Source organism: Pseudophryne corroboree, chromosome 7 (assembly GCF_028390025.1).
Source record: "Pseudophryne corroboree isolate aPseCor3 chromosome 7, aPseCor3.hap2, whole genome shotgun sequence".
Classification (NCBI taxonomy): domain Eukaryota; kingdom Metazoa; phylum Chordata; class Amphibia; order Anura; family Myobatrachidae; genus Pseudophryne; species Pseudophryne corroboree.
The window spans coordinates 281,846,448-281,864,543 of NC_086450.1; the positions used below are offsets into that span (position 1 = coordinate 281,846,448).

At 47.8% G+C, this 18,096-nt stretch overlaps 1 protein-coding gene across 1 annotated transcript in view; it reads right to left on the bottom strand.

Annotated features, from left to right (window-relative positions):
* The window catches only part of PDAP1 (PDGFA associated protein 1), a 112,779-nt gene that overhangs the window by 93,099 nt on the left and 1,584 nt on the right, over positions 1-18,096 (bottom strand). The gene's annotated exons all lie outside the window — the stretch shown is intronic.

Genomic DNA, 18,096 nt, shown 5'->3' on the forward strand with positions numbered 1-18,096 from the left:
GGAGGGGCATAGAGGGAGGAGCCAGTGCACACCATACTAGAAAGTTCTGTTAGGTGCCCATGTCTCCTGCGGAGCCCGTCTATACCCCATGGTCCTTACGGAGTCCCCAGCATCCTCTAGGACGTAAGAGAGAAAAAAAAACCCACAGACTTTATATAAAATAACAGCTTCTTTTTGCAGTCAAATAAATCTAAAAAGGTTCCTGTGCATCCATGCACCAAGACCAGCCCCTCCACCTGCTTACCAGCTTGTCCTCATATAAAGGGCCCTACATACACACTTAAAAGATTTTACTGAACGATATGAACGTTCTCGTTCATTAATAAATGAGAACTCGTTCATATCTTTCAGTGTGGAGGCACCACCGATGAACGATGTGTGACCCCGCGCTCGTTCATCGTTGGTGCTGGCTTGTTCATACCTGCAGGCCAATATGGACACTCTCGTCAATATTAGCATGCAGGGCTATGGAGCCGGGTGACGGGGGGAGTGAAGAAACTTCACTCCTCCCGTCCCCCGTCTCCGCCGTCAGGTCGTTTGACGGGCAGCTCGGCGGTGGGTCGCCGAGTGTGTAGGGCCCTTAAGTCACAGCAGGCACCCCTCTCCTATAGACTTCCCTATGCAGCATCTCACATACAGTATCATGTATTAATATTTTAATACTCACTTTTTCAGCCAGCTCCTATGTCACGGCGGCCAAGACTTCAATCAGCCGTCAGGACCCTCGCCCAGCGCACTCCTTGGCCACTCCAGCCTGCTTACACCTGCACCCTACACTGATTCCAGTCACAGGTTCCCCCACCCCCACAACACCATCCCTTCCCTGCCAGGGGACTCCAGTCACCGGTTACTCCCCCCCCCCGGCTACTCACTCTACCCTCCGTACACCTCCCTTGTGCTCAGGTTACTCCAGTCTGCACTCCACATGCCCCCGCCGCCGGCCGCTCAGACACACACACACACAAACAAACAAAAAAAGACATGAAGATGTGGCTACTAGGCTGCAGCACCTCTGTGACAGCGCTGCGGCACCCCAGTGAGCTGCGGCGCACAGTTTGGGAACCGCTGGCTTAGACGTGGATCATAGTCGGGATTTTGCTTCTTGTTGAGTCGAGAGGCCATCATGTCGATCTGTGGATATCCCCATCGACCTGTCAAGCACCTGAACACCTCCGGGTGAAGGCCCCACTCCCCTGGGTGCAGGTCCTGCCTGCTGAGGAAGTCTGCTTCCCAGTTGTCTACTCCTGGAATGAAGACCGCCGACAACGCCACAGCGTTTCTTTCTGCCCAGAGGAGAATTCTTGACACCTCTGACATTGCTGCTCTGCTCTTCGTTTCGCCCTGTCGGTTTATGTTAGCCACTGCCATCACATTGTCCGACTGGACCTGCATGGCCAGATTTTGAAGAACATGGGAGGCCTGCGGAAAAGCGTTGTATATGGCCCCCGAGTTCCAGAATGTTGACTGGAAGGACGACTTCCTGACTTAAACATCTTCCTTGAAACTGCACCTCCTGAGTGACTGCTCCCCAACCTCTGAGACTTGCGTCTGTGGTTAACAGAATCCAGTTCTGAATCCCGAACCTCTGACGAGGTGAGAAGTCTGTAGCCACCACAGAAGGGAGATCCTGGCTTTTGGCGGCAGATGGATCCTCTGGTGCATGTGAAGATGCGATCTGGACCATTTATCCAACAGATCTAGCTGGAAGGGTCTTGCGTGAAAACTTCCGTATTGAAGAGCCTCGTAAGACACCTGGGTCGGCTTCAGGACGTCCCGAACGATCAACTGGATCACCAATGCCTTTTCCAATGGAAGGAACACTTTCTGCGACTCCGTGTCCAGTATCATTCCCAGGAATGGGAGCCTCTGTGTTGGCTCTAGGTGAGATTTCGGAAGGTTCAGAATCCACCCGTGATCCTGGAGGAGTTTGGTTGAGAGACCAATGCAGTCCAGCAACCTTTCCCTGGACTGTGCTTTTATCAGATCGTCCAGGTACGGAATTATGTTCACTCCCTGTTTGTGGAGTAGAAAAATCATCTCTGCCATCACCTTGGTGAACACCCTCGGTGCCGTGGAGAGACCAAATGGCAGGGCCTGGAACTGGTAGTGACAGACCTGCAGTGCAAACCATAGACAGGCCTGATGAGGCGGCCAGATTGGAATGTGAAGGTACGCATCCTTGATATCCAGAGACACTAGGAATTACCTCTCCTCCAGACCTGAGATTACAGTTCTCAGAGAATCTATCTGGAATTTGAACACTCGTAACTACGGATAAAGACTTGAGGTTCAGAATTGGTCTTACCGAACAGTCTGGTTTCAGTACTACGAGTAAAAGGTGGGCGGACTGCGCACAGATGTACACTATGTTACGGGGAGTGCTGCTAATGTTTAAGAAGTCGGTCCCTTCTTGTTATAACCAATAGTATCCAAATGTGTGTTTACACTGCGCTCAACCCCGATTTCTTCTAAATGTGTGTGTATATGTATATGCCAATAATACACTGTTTAAATACGTTGCACAAATAACGTTTAATTATATTATAATTAGAAGTTGTTAATAACGAGGTTCTGAAACTCTGTTATAACAGAATGTCCAAATTGGGCATATTAAGCGTGATGTACTGTGCTGAGTTTATTTAGTATTAGGCTTACTGTGAGTGAATTAATTCACTCACTTCCAACCTCTCTCAGTATATAGACACCTTTCTACAACCATATGTAGCAGCGCAACCATCGCATCTGAAAGATACAACTGATATATTGAAAAAATTACAAAGTATCACATGGCAGGAAGACTTCTGGTTAGTCACATGTGATGTAACATCACTATACACAATAATAGATCATGATCAGGGCATCTCCAGCACACATTATTTTCTTACCAAAGATGAAACAATGGCACCAGCTCAGAGAGATTTCATCATCGAGTGCATACAATACATACTTACCCACAACTACTTATGGTTTGAGGAAGAGTTTTACCTGCAGGTCACCGGGACGGCCATGGGTACGAGGTTCGCGTCGAGCTACGCAAATCTTTTTATGAGCCACTGGGAGGACCTTTCCATCTGGTCCATGTCGGAGCTCTGCGCGAACCTCGTCCTGTGGTCCAGATTTATAGACTATATATTTTTCATATGGAAAGGCAGTCAAGCATCATTAGAAAACTTTCTAAGGTACATCAACAACAACGATCAAAACATACAATTCACCACAAGTTTTAGTAAAGAAAAAGTCGAATTTTTGGATCTCAACATCTTCATAACAGACAATACGATCCACACAAACACTTTCCACAAACCAGTTGATGTGAATAGTCACATTCTTACATCCAGTGGTCATTACCACAACTGGTTGAAGAACATCCCCACGGGGCAGTTTAAACGTTTACGGAGAAACTGCTCACGCCTGACAGACTACGACACACAGGGACAAAATCTAAAGAGTCAGTTTATACAAAAGAACTACGACAGTGCCACCATACATGAAACATTCAGTAAAGTACGTGAACTGGACAGAGGACCACTGTTACAATATAACCCCAAACAGAAACAAGTTCAGGACGACAACATATACTTTATCACGCAATATTCTAGGAATTCCCATCAAGTTAGAGAAATCATTAACAAATATTGGCCTATTCTGTTACAAGACGAAACACTGGCGAATGTCCTACCACCAAAACCCAAAGTGATATTTAGAAAGGCGCCAGACATTAGGCAGAAAATTGTGAAGAATCATATTGCACCCAAAACACAAAAACAGAGTACCATCGACAAAATTGCCTTGAAAGGAGGCTTTTACTATTGTGGCACATGCAAAGCATGCACAACCACTAGAAGCAGGAGCACCAAACCCGTTCACACAGTCACATCCACCTCTAACAAAAAAACAATACAGATTAGATCCATGCTAACCTGTCACAACAAGGGAGTGATATACATGCTTGAATGCCCATGTCACAAGCAGTACATAGGGAGGACGGTCAGACAACTCAAGATAAGGCTAAGCGAGCACATTCGAAACATAACAAAAGGAACAGAAGAACATCCATTATCCAAACAATTTCACAACAGCGACCCCACATTACTCACATTTATAGGATTGAAAGAAGTCAAACCAAAATGGCGAGGGGGCGACTTTGTTCATCACATAAATAAAGAGGAACTAAGATTTATGATCGAGATGGACACACTAGTACCCAATGGGCTTAATTTTGATAATGAGGTCAGATCCATCATCTGCAAGTAAGAAATAATTACCCGCACACCATATTTGACATTTCTTTCTGTTATCAATACAATATTCGGAACAACCAATTTCTGTTCATTTTATTTTCATTTTCATTTAATTTTATTTATTAGATTTTTCATTTTATTCAATTTTACTTCCATTCATTTCCATTCTTATCCTCATTGATCTGCAGTTTATTCTCAATTTTAATCCAATTGCATTCCACAGTTGTACCTATATCTATATTTAGGTACACCCTCACTCATCTTTCACTTCTACACCCAATCAGTTTCAGCCAGCACCATAACAATTAACATTTTAGTCAGTAACCTATTCTCATCCAAATATGTGCCTTGTTTTCAATGGATAAGGCACATGATCGACAGAATTAGAAACCAATCAAGGACAGCACAGGCTTAACACATATGAATATACAATTCATATGCTCATTGGCCATACAATATGATTGACAAGAGCTTTAACCAATCAGTTCACGGAGAATGGGAACCAATCAAAACGAAGATGTCATGACCTTTGCTATTTAAACCCACAAAAAGGACAAAACCCCATACATTTCTCTCCCAGAGGAAGGCCCCCAAGGGCCGAAACGCGTTGGAGCACTCCATCAAGACAAACGACAACAGCGGCACGAATAAGCAGCACCAGCTACATCAGAGACTGCACCCGGTCACGTGACTGAAGACCAGGAAGTAACTGCGGGCTAGGATCGGAAGAGACACACCGAGGAGAAAGCCTGACACAGATGCGGTTAGCAGCGGAGGAGGAGAATCAAGGTGAGTCTCTGTAGGCGGAGGGAGTGCAGCAACGAATCACTCTGAGAGAGATCGCTGGGCGCACATTCCCTCCCCCCCCCCCCCCCCCCCTAAGACAGGCAGTGAACCCAGGCTGACCGGTCTCCGGCGTGTGGCTGAGTACAGTCACAGTGCCGGTGACGGGAGCCAGGTGGAAAAGCCAGTCCGCCCCCCTTTTTTTTCCTCTTGATTTTATCCTCCAAAACTGTCTAAAGCAGCAAATAAGGCATACATCCCATAAGTGCACAAGTACATACAGACCAGCGGGACGCCGCAGTCTGGATTTTAAACAAATGGATTTTTTTATTTTTTTCTCTTTATTTCAATTTTTTTCAACTTTTTTCTTCAGTCATCATTTTTTTTCTTTCCCCATTTGGTTCCAAACCACATCCCCAAACATAACGGTGCCCCTGGACAATAAGCCTAATACTAAATAAACTCAGCACAGTACATCACGCTCAATATGCCCAATTTGGACATTCTGTTATAACAGAGTTTCAGAACCTCGTTATTAACAACTTCTAATTATAATATAATTAAACGTTATTTGTGCAACGTATTTAAACAGTGTATTATTGGCATATACATATACACACATTTAGAAGAAATCGGGGTTGAGCGCAGTGTAAACACACATTTGGATACTATTGGTTTCAGTACTATGAACAAATTGGAATAGTACCCCTTGTTGAGCAGATGAGGTGGAACTGGAACAATGACCAAAGTCTGTACCAGTTTTTGGATGGCATACTGTAAAGTTATACTTGCCTTTTGTGAAACTGGCAAGCATGATTTGAAGAATCTTTGAGGTGGGAGCTTTTGGAACTCCAGTCTGTAGCCCTGGGAAAAAAAGATCTATAACCCAGGGATCCTATCACAAACTTTACCAGATCTGACTAAAGAATTGTAGTCGGGCTCCCACCTGACAGCCTTCAAGGCATTGCGGTCCACCGTCATGCTGAAGTCTATGAGGAATCAGAGCCATGGCTCTGTTCCTGAGCGCCTGCAGTTGCTGGTTTGCGTGATTTACCTCTTGCGCCGCTGGAGGACGTAGAAGCACCTCTGGATTTGCCCTTGAACTTGGCCGTCCGAAAGGAGTGTAACTTAGAAGCTGAATAAGTCTTCTTGGTTGGGGGGGCTGCGGAAGGAAGATACGTAGTCTTACCCGCAGTAGCTGTGGAGATCCATTTGTCTAGTTCATCTCCAAACAAGGCCTCTCATGTGAATGGTAGACCTTCCACGCCTTTCCTGGAGTCCGCGTCAGCAGTCCACTGGCGTAGCCACAAGCCCCTGCGTGCCGACATTGCCATAGCGGTAGTGAGTGAGTTAAGCAAGCCTATCTCTTTTATGGCTTCCACCATAAAGTTCGCAGAGTCCTGTATATGCTGCAGGAGTAAAACAACATTCCCCCTAGACAAGGAATCTAACCCCTCAATTAGGTTACCTGACCATTTTACAATGGCTTTTGTGATCCACGCACCTGCAATAGTGGGTCTTTGGGCCCCCCCAGCAGCTGTGTCCAATGATTTGAGTGTAGTCTCAATTTTACAATCAGCCATGTCTTTCAGGAAGGCTGCACCAGGGACAGGCAATACAATTTTTCTTAACAGCCTAGAGACTGATGCGTCCACTATTGGTGGATTTTCCCATTTTTTTCTATCCTCCAGAGGAAAGGGAAAAGACGAGAGCATCCTTTTAGGGATCTGAAACTTCTCATCAGGATTAACCCACGGTCCTTCAAACAGGGTATTCAATTCCTTTGACACAGGAAAAGTGACTGAGGACTTCTTTTTTACATTAAAATAAGATTCCTCACACTCCTCCGACAGCTTATATAAGAGCATCTATTCCCTTTGACAGAGCCGTATCCCCCCCCTCCAAGTCTACTTAACCCTCCTCCAAGTCTGACCCTTCAGCATCCGTCCGACCGCAAGAGATCACTTTTGCATACAAAAATGGGAGGGGATCGAGACGCTATTTTGGGGACTGAGTCTCTGCTCATAAACTCATCCACAGTCTGTTTTAAGTATTGCGTCTTTCTTTGAGGGACAAATTTGTAAAAAAAGTGGAGATCATTCCTTTCACAGAATTAACCCACTCTGGTTCAGCCCTGCTATTCTGTGAACCCTGAGTACCCAGTAGTGAGCCCCCTGGTGAAGAGGAACACACGTCTGTTCAAGAAACGCACTCTTTGCCTGACATAATGTAAATGTGACAGCACACACACAGTAAAAGGTTAAGCACAATTAACCCACAAAGAGCCCTTCCGGGAGACACAGTTGTTTGGAGCCAGCCCCCACCGCGCCCTTACCACTAATGCCAAGCTTAGCTGGGTCGCAGACTAAGTACCCTGATAGGGGACCTAGTACATTAGTAATCGCTCCCCCCCCCCCCCCTGCTATGACCCCTGGTACCGCTTAGTCACAATGGAGGAGCTGCGCGTCCCTGTCAGTCAGCGTCTGTGTCCACTGCATAGGGAAAATGGCGCTGGTGAGCAGCAGGATCCTCTCATAGTGAAGCCCCGCCCATTCAATAGCGCACGGTCTTCCCGCTTTATTTATACTGGCTGAGGAATTTGGTGCTTAAAATGGACAGAAACCGTTTTAAGGCTGTGCTGCCATTATGGGTACCGTGTACAGTCTACTGATACGCAGTTGCGTACTGTGTCTGGAGACCATTCCGCCCGTTTAAAAGCCTTGTGTCTCCGTACCCTCGTGCCGCCATAATAGCCGGCGCCTTGCTAACCGGGACGCCGGCTTCGTCCTCAGCACTCTTCTTCTGACTCTGTTAGGGGTGGCAGCGAGCTGCAGGAATGTACGCTCACCGTGGTGGGGCTTGCGAATAGTTCCCTCAGGAGCTCAGTGTCCTGTCAGCAGGGTATGGGACCATTAACCCTTCAAGAGGTTGGGCCGTCCCCCAAAGAAGGCAGGCTGGTGCCAACCAGCCCTGCCTTAAAATAACAAACAGATAAAATAAATGCAGAAAACTATTCAGCGTGACCGGTTCCTCCTGGCACTTTTTCTAAACTGAGTCTGGTAGGAGGGGCATAGAGGGAGGAGCCAGCCCACACTATCAAATTCTTAAAGTGCCCATGGCTCCTAGTGGACCTGTCTATACCCCCATGGTACTAAATGGACCCCAGTATCCACTAGGACGTAAGAGAAATCTGGTTAGATTTTGCACGTGCTGCTCCCTATCTCTGGAATGCTCTCTCTCTCTCCCCCTCCGACTCTCCACCTCTCTATAAAACTTCAAACGGGCTCTCATGACCCACTTCTTCACCAAACCCAGCCAACTCTCCTTTTAACCCTCTTGTCTATGCTCACTGTCTAACCCTTCTGTGTCACTCCGGTCTGTTAGCCCCTCACCTTTTAGATTGTAAGCTCGCAAGAGCAGGGACTTCTTTCCTCATGTGCCTGTCCTTTTCTTACTTACACTATCTTATACTCCTTACTCCCTTTTTTTTTTTTTTTTTTTTTAAATTCAACACTTTTTATTGAAACTGTTTACCTTTTTTACATAACACAATATACACTTATTTCTAGAACTATAGCATTGCTGTCAGCAACAAAATCAAGCAGCATAAATAATATCGCACACACATATTTATAAGTAAGGAATCGACATCATTAACCGCATGAGGCAGTGTCTTAGGTGTGGTATTTTGTATATAACAAAATTGTGCAAGCGGTACCAGCCCCTAGTTTCCTCCTATAACCCCGTCATGATTATGGTGAAGTTAAACTCACAACCGCAGGCATAGCAATGCGGGTCCCCTTAGCATGTGGCGATGATAGCCACCTATCCCATATCGCATAATATTTAATAATGGCTTTCCTGGACACATAGACGAATCTTTCATGTGCCACTGTAGTATTCACTAAGGCAATCCATGAGTTGATATCTGGGCCATCAGGTGCCATCCACGCCCGGGCTATAGAAACCTGTGCAATAGCACACAGGTTGATAACATAACGCCTGAAGGGGGCATCCAGCAACTCCTCATCCACCACCGCCAGCACACACACAAGGGGGGTCAGCACATCAGCAGGTACCCCAGTGGAGACCATAATCCTGAGTACTTCCTGCCAAAATGCATTAACTATCCTACAGGACCATATCATGTGCCAGAATGTACCTCCATCCATAGCACACTTGGGACATCTAGAATCCACCCTTCCTCCGAATTTCATCAATCTTTCAGGAGTAATATAGACTCTATGTAAAACAAAAAGATGCACCTGCTGGTACCGGACCGCTGTGGTCGCCAGCCTAGAGGCACCCAGCGCGTCCTCCCAAGTGTCATTAGATATGGGCCCCAGATCGCATTCCCATCTAGATTTAAGAGAAAGTAGGGTCTCATCATGATATGCACGTAGTAAAGCAGAGTAAAATATGGAAATGGTACAGTTTTGAAAATTAACAAATAGTTCCCTAACTGGAGTATCCCGGAGCATCAGCGGAGCGTTTGCAAACTGAACCTGACAAGCATGGCGGAGTTGTAGATATCGATAAAAGTAGAAGGATGGGATATTATAATCCTCCTGCAATTGTTGGAACGACTTAAATACACCCATATGATACAATTGCCCAAGAGACTGCACTCCCCGGCGGCACCAGACCTCCATCATCTGTAACGATGTAAGCTCGTTAAGAGAATGTGCGTAGGCCAGAGGCGTCTCTGGATCCCAACCCTCTCCCCGCAGCAGTCTATGCGTCTGTCTCCATACCATAATTGCTTGTTTGACAACGGGAAGGTCAAGTATTGCTACATTGTCACTCAATAGTAGTTGTAATGGGGTGCAATTCCGATCTGTTACATAGAGAATTCGGGAGATCAATTCATCTCTAGCAGGATCATGTAACCACTTACTAATATGCACCATTTGTGCCGCTAGATAATACAATCTGAATTTAGGGAGGCCCAGGCCCCCAGAGTCACGGGAGCGTGTGAGGGTGTCTAATTTTATTCTGACCCTGCGTTTGGACCATACGATAGAGGACAGAACACTGTCTATTTTCTGAAAGGTTTTTAATGGGAGATAGACAGGGGAGTGCTGCAGTACATACAGCAACTTAGGCAGGGCCACCATTTTCACTAAATTAATTCTACCCGTTATAGTTAGAGGCAGAGTCCCCCATATCGCAATACGGGAATGCAAATAATCTATTAGAGGTTTTATGTTTAGGGAAAAGTATTGAGAAGGATTATTTGTGACCCAGATTCCCAAGTACTTGAATGAGTCCACCCAGCGTAGAGGGAGGGCCACGGGCGGGACACCCGGACAAGTACCCCGAAAGGGCAATATGCAGGACTTATCCCAATTGATGGACAGGCCAGAGTATCCGCCATAGGTGTCAATAACACGCAACACATGTGGCATGGTATTGCGGTAGTCTGATATAAACAGCAGAATATCATCCGCGTATAAAGCAATCTTGTCCGTGGTGGAGCCCACCCGAAACCCCCCCACCCGCAAGTCAGAACGCACCAAGCACGCCAAGGGTTCCACTGCCAAAGCAAACAGGATAGGGGACAGTGGACAGCCCTGCCTTGTACCCCTAGCTAAGGGAAATGCAGATGAAATGAATCCATTTATCGAGACCCTAGCTGATGGGCCAGAGTAAAGTAACTTGACCCACCGTATAAAGCGTGGTCCGATGCCGAAACGGGCCATAGACCCCCACAGGAACGCCCACTCCACCGAATCAAAAGCTTTAGCTGCGTCAAGGGACACCACAACAGAAGTGTCGGCGTCCCCGCGAGGGCCCTGTAGGTGCGTAAATAAGCGCCTAAGGTTAGTTAGAGTGGACCGCCCCGGCACAAAACCAGTCTGATCTGTGTGTATAATTTGGGTAATAACGGAGTTCAGTCTAATTGCCAGGATCTTTGCTAAGACCTTGACATCAGTTGTAAGTAGCGAGATAGGTCTATATGAATCTACCCGCTCTGGGTTCTTATCCGGCTTTAGTAGCACTATTATCAAAGCCTCAGTCATAGAATCCGGCAGCGACCCCAACTCCAACAGGTCATTGAACAGAGTGAGCAACTTAGGGCCATAAAAGTCAATATGTTTCTTATATAGCTCAATGGGAAGTCCATCCAGCCCCGGCGCTTTGCCTCCAGGAAATGACTTTATGGCTATTTCAATTTCCGTCAATGACAAGGGGGAATAAAGGAATTCAGCTGCCACATTAGAGAGCGAGGGCAATGGTATATCAGCAAGATACTCATTTATTTTAGTTAAATCCGCCGATAATCTCGTACTATACAGACTCTTATAATAAGCAACAAATTGGTCCGCTATTTCCGGGGTTTTTACATAAGTTACACCGTCGTCCCCTCCTATCGCAAGGACAGTATTGGAGAGTTTATCTGCCGCCGCTAAATGTGCTAGATATGTACCTGGTCTATCGCCTGTAGCATAATAAGAGTGTTGGGCATACAGTAACCGGTATTTGGCTTTATCAGACAGACAGTTTCTCCATTTGGACTGCGCAAGTAACCATGCGTCCCTGGAGGCAACCAATCCATCTTGCAAATATTGGATTTCTAGGGACCTGCAGGACGCCTCAAGCTCCATTTCCTGGAGTTTGTAGCCATTTTTTAAAGTAGCAACCCTTCTAATTAATGAACCTCGTATAAATGCTTTAAATGCGTCCCAGAGGATTGCTGGGCCAACAGTACCCCCGTTTAGCTCCAGGAACTCCTGCCATGCAAGCTCAAGCTCCGCTCCAGTGCCCATCTGTGAAAGCCAGAATGAGTTCAATTTCCAAAACAACTGCCCACGGGAACCTCCAGTATCCAGATTCAACAGTATTGGAGAGTGGTCAGAGATACCCCTAGTTGCATATTGGACATCATTAATTTTGGGAATCATACAGGGGGAGACCAGGGCTATATCAATCCTAGAAAAGGAGGAGTAAGTAGGAGAGAAGCAGGAGAACTGGCGAGCAGCCGGATGCCGTGCTCTCCAGACGTCCACCAGGCCCATACCCTCCACTAACCGAGCGAAGTTGCCCGGGCGTGGACGAGGCACAGTGACATTGGCGCTAAATCTATCCACTCCAGGATCCATGACATTATTAAAATCCCCAATGCAAACAGTGGGAATGTTGGGGTAAAGGGACATAAAATCGGCAGCTTTGCGTAGAACCTCCGGGGAGTATGGTGGAGGAATATAAATAGCCAACAACAATAAAGACATGGAATTTATCTGACAGTTAAGAAAAATATATCTTCCCCACTGGTCCACCTGTACCTGGCCCACAACAAACGGAACAGATCTACGGATCATGATGGAGACGCCTCTGGAATGGGAGGTATGAGTGGAGTGGTACGACCACCCTATCCATGGCTTTTTAAGTGATAGAACTTTGGCTCCCTCCAGGTGCGTCTCCATAAGACAAATCACATCTGCGGAGTACTGCCTAATCTGTCGAAGCACCAGGGCCCTTTTAATTTTATCATTAATGCCCCGCACATTCCAGGATAAAGTTTTTAGACTAAGTGATGCCATAATACATAGTAGCGCTAAGTGTTAAGTGTGTCCAAGACAGGGAAGGTATCCCAAATAGACAGGAAAGTAACTGCCCACAAAAAATGTCGCTAAATATGTCGCAACAGCAATGCATAAAAAACATCAACCCATCAAATCCACCCGTCCTCCCCATACAACCCCCCACCCTGTATACCGGCCCGAACTGTGGCATACCTACCCCCAAATTAACCTCCCAACAACTAAACAACTAGTAAAGGGGACAAAAAAAATACAGTGGCCAAGGGCAGGCATTGCTCCCCTACCATAACCTAACCCCCCCAGGGTCAAGGCAGCACCCAGCTCCCCGACCCAGCAGGGACCCAACAGCAAGTGCAACATTCAATATACTACCAGTAAAGGCCACCTGGAAGGAAAAAGTCAACAAACATTAATAGAATAACTGTAGGCACAAAGTATGTGAGGACGTATATCACAGCTCATTCTGTGGGTAATCGTGGCACTCAGTCATTTGCCAGAGCGCGCCCGGCCGGGAACTGCCGGTCAAGCCATGTCGCCGCCTCCTGTGGGGTCAGAAAGAATTTTGTCTCTCCTCCCGCGACCACCCGCAACTTCGAGGGAAAGAGCATAGCATAAGGGAGATTGAGCTCTCGAAGACGTCTCTTGATTGGAAGGAATTGGGATCTCTCCTTCTGGATGTCGACCGCAAAATCAGGAAACACAGATATCCGGGTACCATTCCACTTGAGTGGGCCCTTGGTGCGTGCCAGGGTAAGAACCATGTCCCGATCCTTGAAGTGTAGGAATTTAGCTATAAGTGTTCGGGGAGGAGCACCAGGCGGTAGTGGCCGCATAGGAATTCTATGTGCTCGTTCCACCGCATAGTGTGACGTAAAAGCATCCGTCCCAAAGGAATCTAGGAGCCACTTCTCCAAAAACCGCTCAGGTGCATCACCCTCTTCCTTCTCAGGTAGGCCCACAAACCGAATGTTATTCCGTCTCAGACGCCCCTCCAGATCGGTCAACTTTTTCTGCACCTCCGTCATCTGGGATTCAAGGGCAGTGGTGCGTCGGCCAAGTGGAGCCACAGTGTCCTCAACAGTAGAAATACGAGTTTCCGCCTCCCCCACTCTCTCTCTTACGCGTTGTAGATCCTGATGTATTAAAGAGAGATCCGATTGTACTTGAGTGATCTTGTCGGCCAGCCTGCCCTCGCTGGCATTAACTGCATCCAGTACCCTTTGGAGAGCATCCTCTGTAGCTTCAGGGGGGTTGGAGCCAGCACTTGTAGCCGGAGACGGAGGAGAGGAGCCACTCTGTGACTCCCCCATTCTCTTATTTTGTGCAGGAGGATTCCTGGCGTATTTTTCAAGCTTGGCCGCAGCCTGAGAAGTTTTCCCCATAATAATCTTTATATTCACCTCCAAGGGAACTGCAGCACTGTACGAGGGAGTTATGATAAGACAAGTAGACAGTCTTCCAGTCAGTGCTATATCAACAAATCAGGAATCACACAATGGTGGGCCAACAGCCTCCAGCCGGATATATATAATGAAAAAAGAAAAAGTCACAGCACTATATTTCAGGTAGTAAATGTGCAGCAGGGGGAGCTGTGAGTATTGAGGAGATAATGACTGGGGTGAGAGCTCAATTCTCCCTAGCCCCACATGCAGCTCTGGAGGGGGGAGAAGGGGGGAGCCTCCGTACAGCCCAATAGGAGTGACACCCCACAGTGGAGCACCTCTGACCCCTGGACAGCCGCCAGTCCCAACAGTAGTTCTCACTGAAAGCAGGGAGGTACTTTATATGGGGCCTGAGTTGTTTTCAAGGCTGCAGCAGCAGCGTGGCCCCTCCGGCAATAGTAGCAGGCACCCGACACAGGGAGAAGCGGCGCGGGGGGGGGAGGCACGTCCAGCCCAGCAGGAGGTCAGGGGGTGCAGTCCGCGTGCGTCTCTCGTCTCCCGGCCGCCGACCGGAAGCAGCGCGGGCAGCCGCGGCCGGAGCAGGGGAGACCGCACACAGGCAGCGGGATCAAGCAGCAGCAGAAGAGAGGAGGGCAGAGGGCACACACGGCCGCAGATCACTCCCCGGGAGCCCGAGGCAGCGCTCCGATCCCCGCCGCCACGGATACCGCATCCCACGTGGCGCAGCAGAGCCCAGGCCGAGCCCGTCACGGCAGCCAGTCACACAGGTAGGGCAGCAGATCAGGGACAGTCGCACTCCGATGGGTCCACCACAAGGCCAGGCAAGCTCAGGGCGCCCACGAACCCCGGGGGGAAGCCGTCCGGGTATATAAAAGGATGTTGAGGCAGGAGAGCTCAGCACAGTACGTGCTACTCCATGCCCATCGTAGCCACGCCCCCCCTCCTTACTCCCTTTGATGGCACCTAACCCCGGGTTTTCTATACCTGTCCTATATTGTCTTGTATTGTAACTGCTGTTTTCTTGTTTGCTCATTTGATTTTGTACTCTGTACTTGGGTGCTGCGGATCCCTTTGGCGCCATATAAATAAAGGATAATGATAATAATAATAATAATAATAATAATGTTAAAAATACAAATCATCTGTTTTGAAAAAGCAAACAATTAAATCAATGCTACTGTTTAGTGATTACATCATATGCACAGACATGATCATTAAGGGTTTCCTTCTAAAGTAGCTTTGAGAAGCATGGCTGCACAATTTAATGAGAATAATTGCAATACCACTGCTGAGAAACGGGATCCGGTCTGAAGATCGACAGTGTCTAGGTCGACAATGTTTAGGTCGATCACTATAGGTCGACAGTCACTAGGTCGACATGGATGGAAGGTCGACAGGGTTTCTAGGTCGACATGTGCTAGGTCGACAGGTCTAAAGGTCAACATGAGTTTTTCAAATTTTTTTTCTTTTTTTGAATTTTTTCATACTTAACGATCCACGTGGACTACGATTGGAACGGTAAAGTGTGCCGAGCGAAGCGATAGCAGAGCGAAGGCACCATGCCCGAAGCATGGCGAGCGAACGCGGTGCACTAATTTGGGATCCCGGTCACTCTACGAAGAAAACGACACAAAAATAATAATCCTCATGTCGACCTTTAGACCTAGCACATGTCGACATAGAAACCTTGTCGACCTTCCATCCATGACGACCTAGTGACTGTCGACCTATAGTGGTCGACCTAAACATTGTCGACCTAGACACTGTCGATTTGATGAACCACACCCCTGAGAAACATGGGTGATTTTTACATTTTAAACCTGGCTTTACATAAACCACACATTCAGACAGAGTTTGTTCACACGGGTTCAGTATGATACATCGGCTGTCAGGATCCCAACAGCAGCATCTTGCCAGCTGTAATACCGGTAGCGAGCCCGCTCGCTGCACTTCGGGACTGGTTTCCCTCGAGTGGTGGCGTGGACACCGCACGCGAGTGGGAATACCGGGGAAAGGTGGTCGGTATTCCATCCGCTGACATTTTACGACTGTTGGGATCCCGACAGCCGGTATATTAACTACATCCCGTTCACACATGGGCAAGTCAGTGACACAGCTGTTAGCATTTCTGGCTCACAGTAATGGGGTCAGGTATTCTGATGACTAGGGTTCTCATAGAAATGGACCATAGTGTATGCATTTGTGTAGTAAAGGATTTAGACTGTAAAGCTCTAATGGGTAAGAGACTCTTGAAAATTAAAAATACAATGCAGAGTTTGTATATTGTCCCCTTATTTGCGTGGGATACCTCTGGAAAGCCTGGCTCCCTCCACAATCCAAAACACATACTGGTAGTTTAAATGGCATTTGGCAAAAACAAAACAAATAAATAAATAAATAGCCCTAGTGTGTTTGTGTAATCATGTGGTAGGAAATATAGAATGTAGGCTCGACTGGGACAGTGACTGACGTTATTGACTGAGTATACTTGCTTAAATAAATATTCTCTATGCAGGCGTGTGTAATATGGTGGAATAATAAGCACTGGTCTAATGAATGAAAATGAGGTATTTTCATGCACTACATTTTTACCACTACAATGTATTACACTGTTAAAATCAGCAGTGAAAAAGAGGGATGATACATTTATTACATTTTAAATGCTGGTGAAAAAAAATTCCATCACAAAGGAAACATTGATTCTGATTTGTCCTATTTTAAATGTGCAGTTCATGAAAAAAAATAAACTGACAAGACAATGTGGATTGTTGATAGTGTGATCTCTGAGCACAAAACATGTAAAGATGATTTTACTAAAGCCTGTTCCTTTCAACAACATTGGGTAGATCTCCGTTTTCCACTCAACTATACAGGCAAAGGTAGGGGGGGGGGGGAATGAAACTTCCAGGATGAAGGCGAAGTCAGCACCAGACTGTTTTGTTTAAATGAAGCCTCCAAGTGTGAGCAGAAACCACGGTCTGTCAGTCATTAAACTGAAGGTGCATGAGCGAAATCACGACTCACTCTAATCGCAATAGGGGAGGCATAATAAAAATCAATGGCACACACACTGCCTGGGCCCCATCCTGCCTCCCATTCACACACTCTGCCTGGGCCCCATCCTGCCTCCCATTCACACACACTGCCTGTGCCCCATCCTGCCTCCCAATCACACACACTGCCTGTGCCCCGTCCTGCCTCCCAATCACACACACTGCCTGTGCCCCGTCCTGCCTCCCAATCACACACACTGCCTGTGCCTCATCCTCCCTCCCATTCACACACTCTGCCAGTGCCCCATCCTGCCTCCCATTCACACACTCTGCCTGGGCCCCATCCTGCCTCCCATTCACACACTCTGCCTGTGCCCCCCCCCCCCCCCCCCCCCATTCACACACTCTGCCTGTGCCCCATCCTCCCCCCCCCCCCCCATTCACACACTCTGCCTGTGCCCCATTCTGCCTCCCATTCACACACTCTGCCTGGGCCCCATCCTGCCTTCCATTCACACACTCTGCCTGGGCCCCATCCTACCTCCCCATTCACACACTCTGCCTGTGCCCCATCCTCCCCCCCATCCACACACTCTGCCTGTGCCCCATCCTCCCTCCCATTCACACACTCTGCCAGTGCCCCATCCTCCCTCCCATTCACACACTCTGCCTGTGCCCCATCTTCCCCCCCATCCACACACTCTGCCTGTGCCCCATCCTCCCTCCCATTCACACACTCTGCCAGTGCCCCATCCTCCCTCCCATTCACACACTCTGCCTGTGCCCCATCCTCCCTCCCATTCACACACTCTGCCAGTGCCCCATCCTCCCTCCCATTCACACACTCTGCCTGTGCCCCATCCTGCCTCCCATTCACACACGGTTGAAGCTAGATCCAAGTGGGCTAAGGGACCTTTTCCATCTGGGGGAGGAGTCACGACACAAGGGGGAGGAGCTAGGCCAGCGGGATAGTTCCTCTACTATCCACGCCACCAACTATTACCTTTAGTAATCAGGTGGCGAGCGAAGCGAGCCACCGATCCCGAAGCGTGGCGAGCGTACTTTTCGAGTACCCTGTTCGGCCGTAGCTCCTCCCCCTGGTGACGTGTGTCTCCTCCCCTAGGTACGTCAG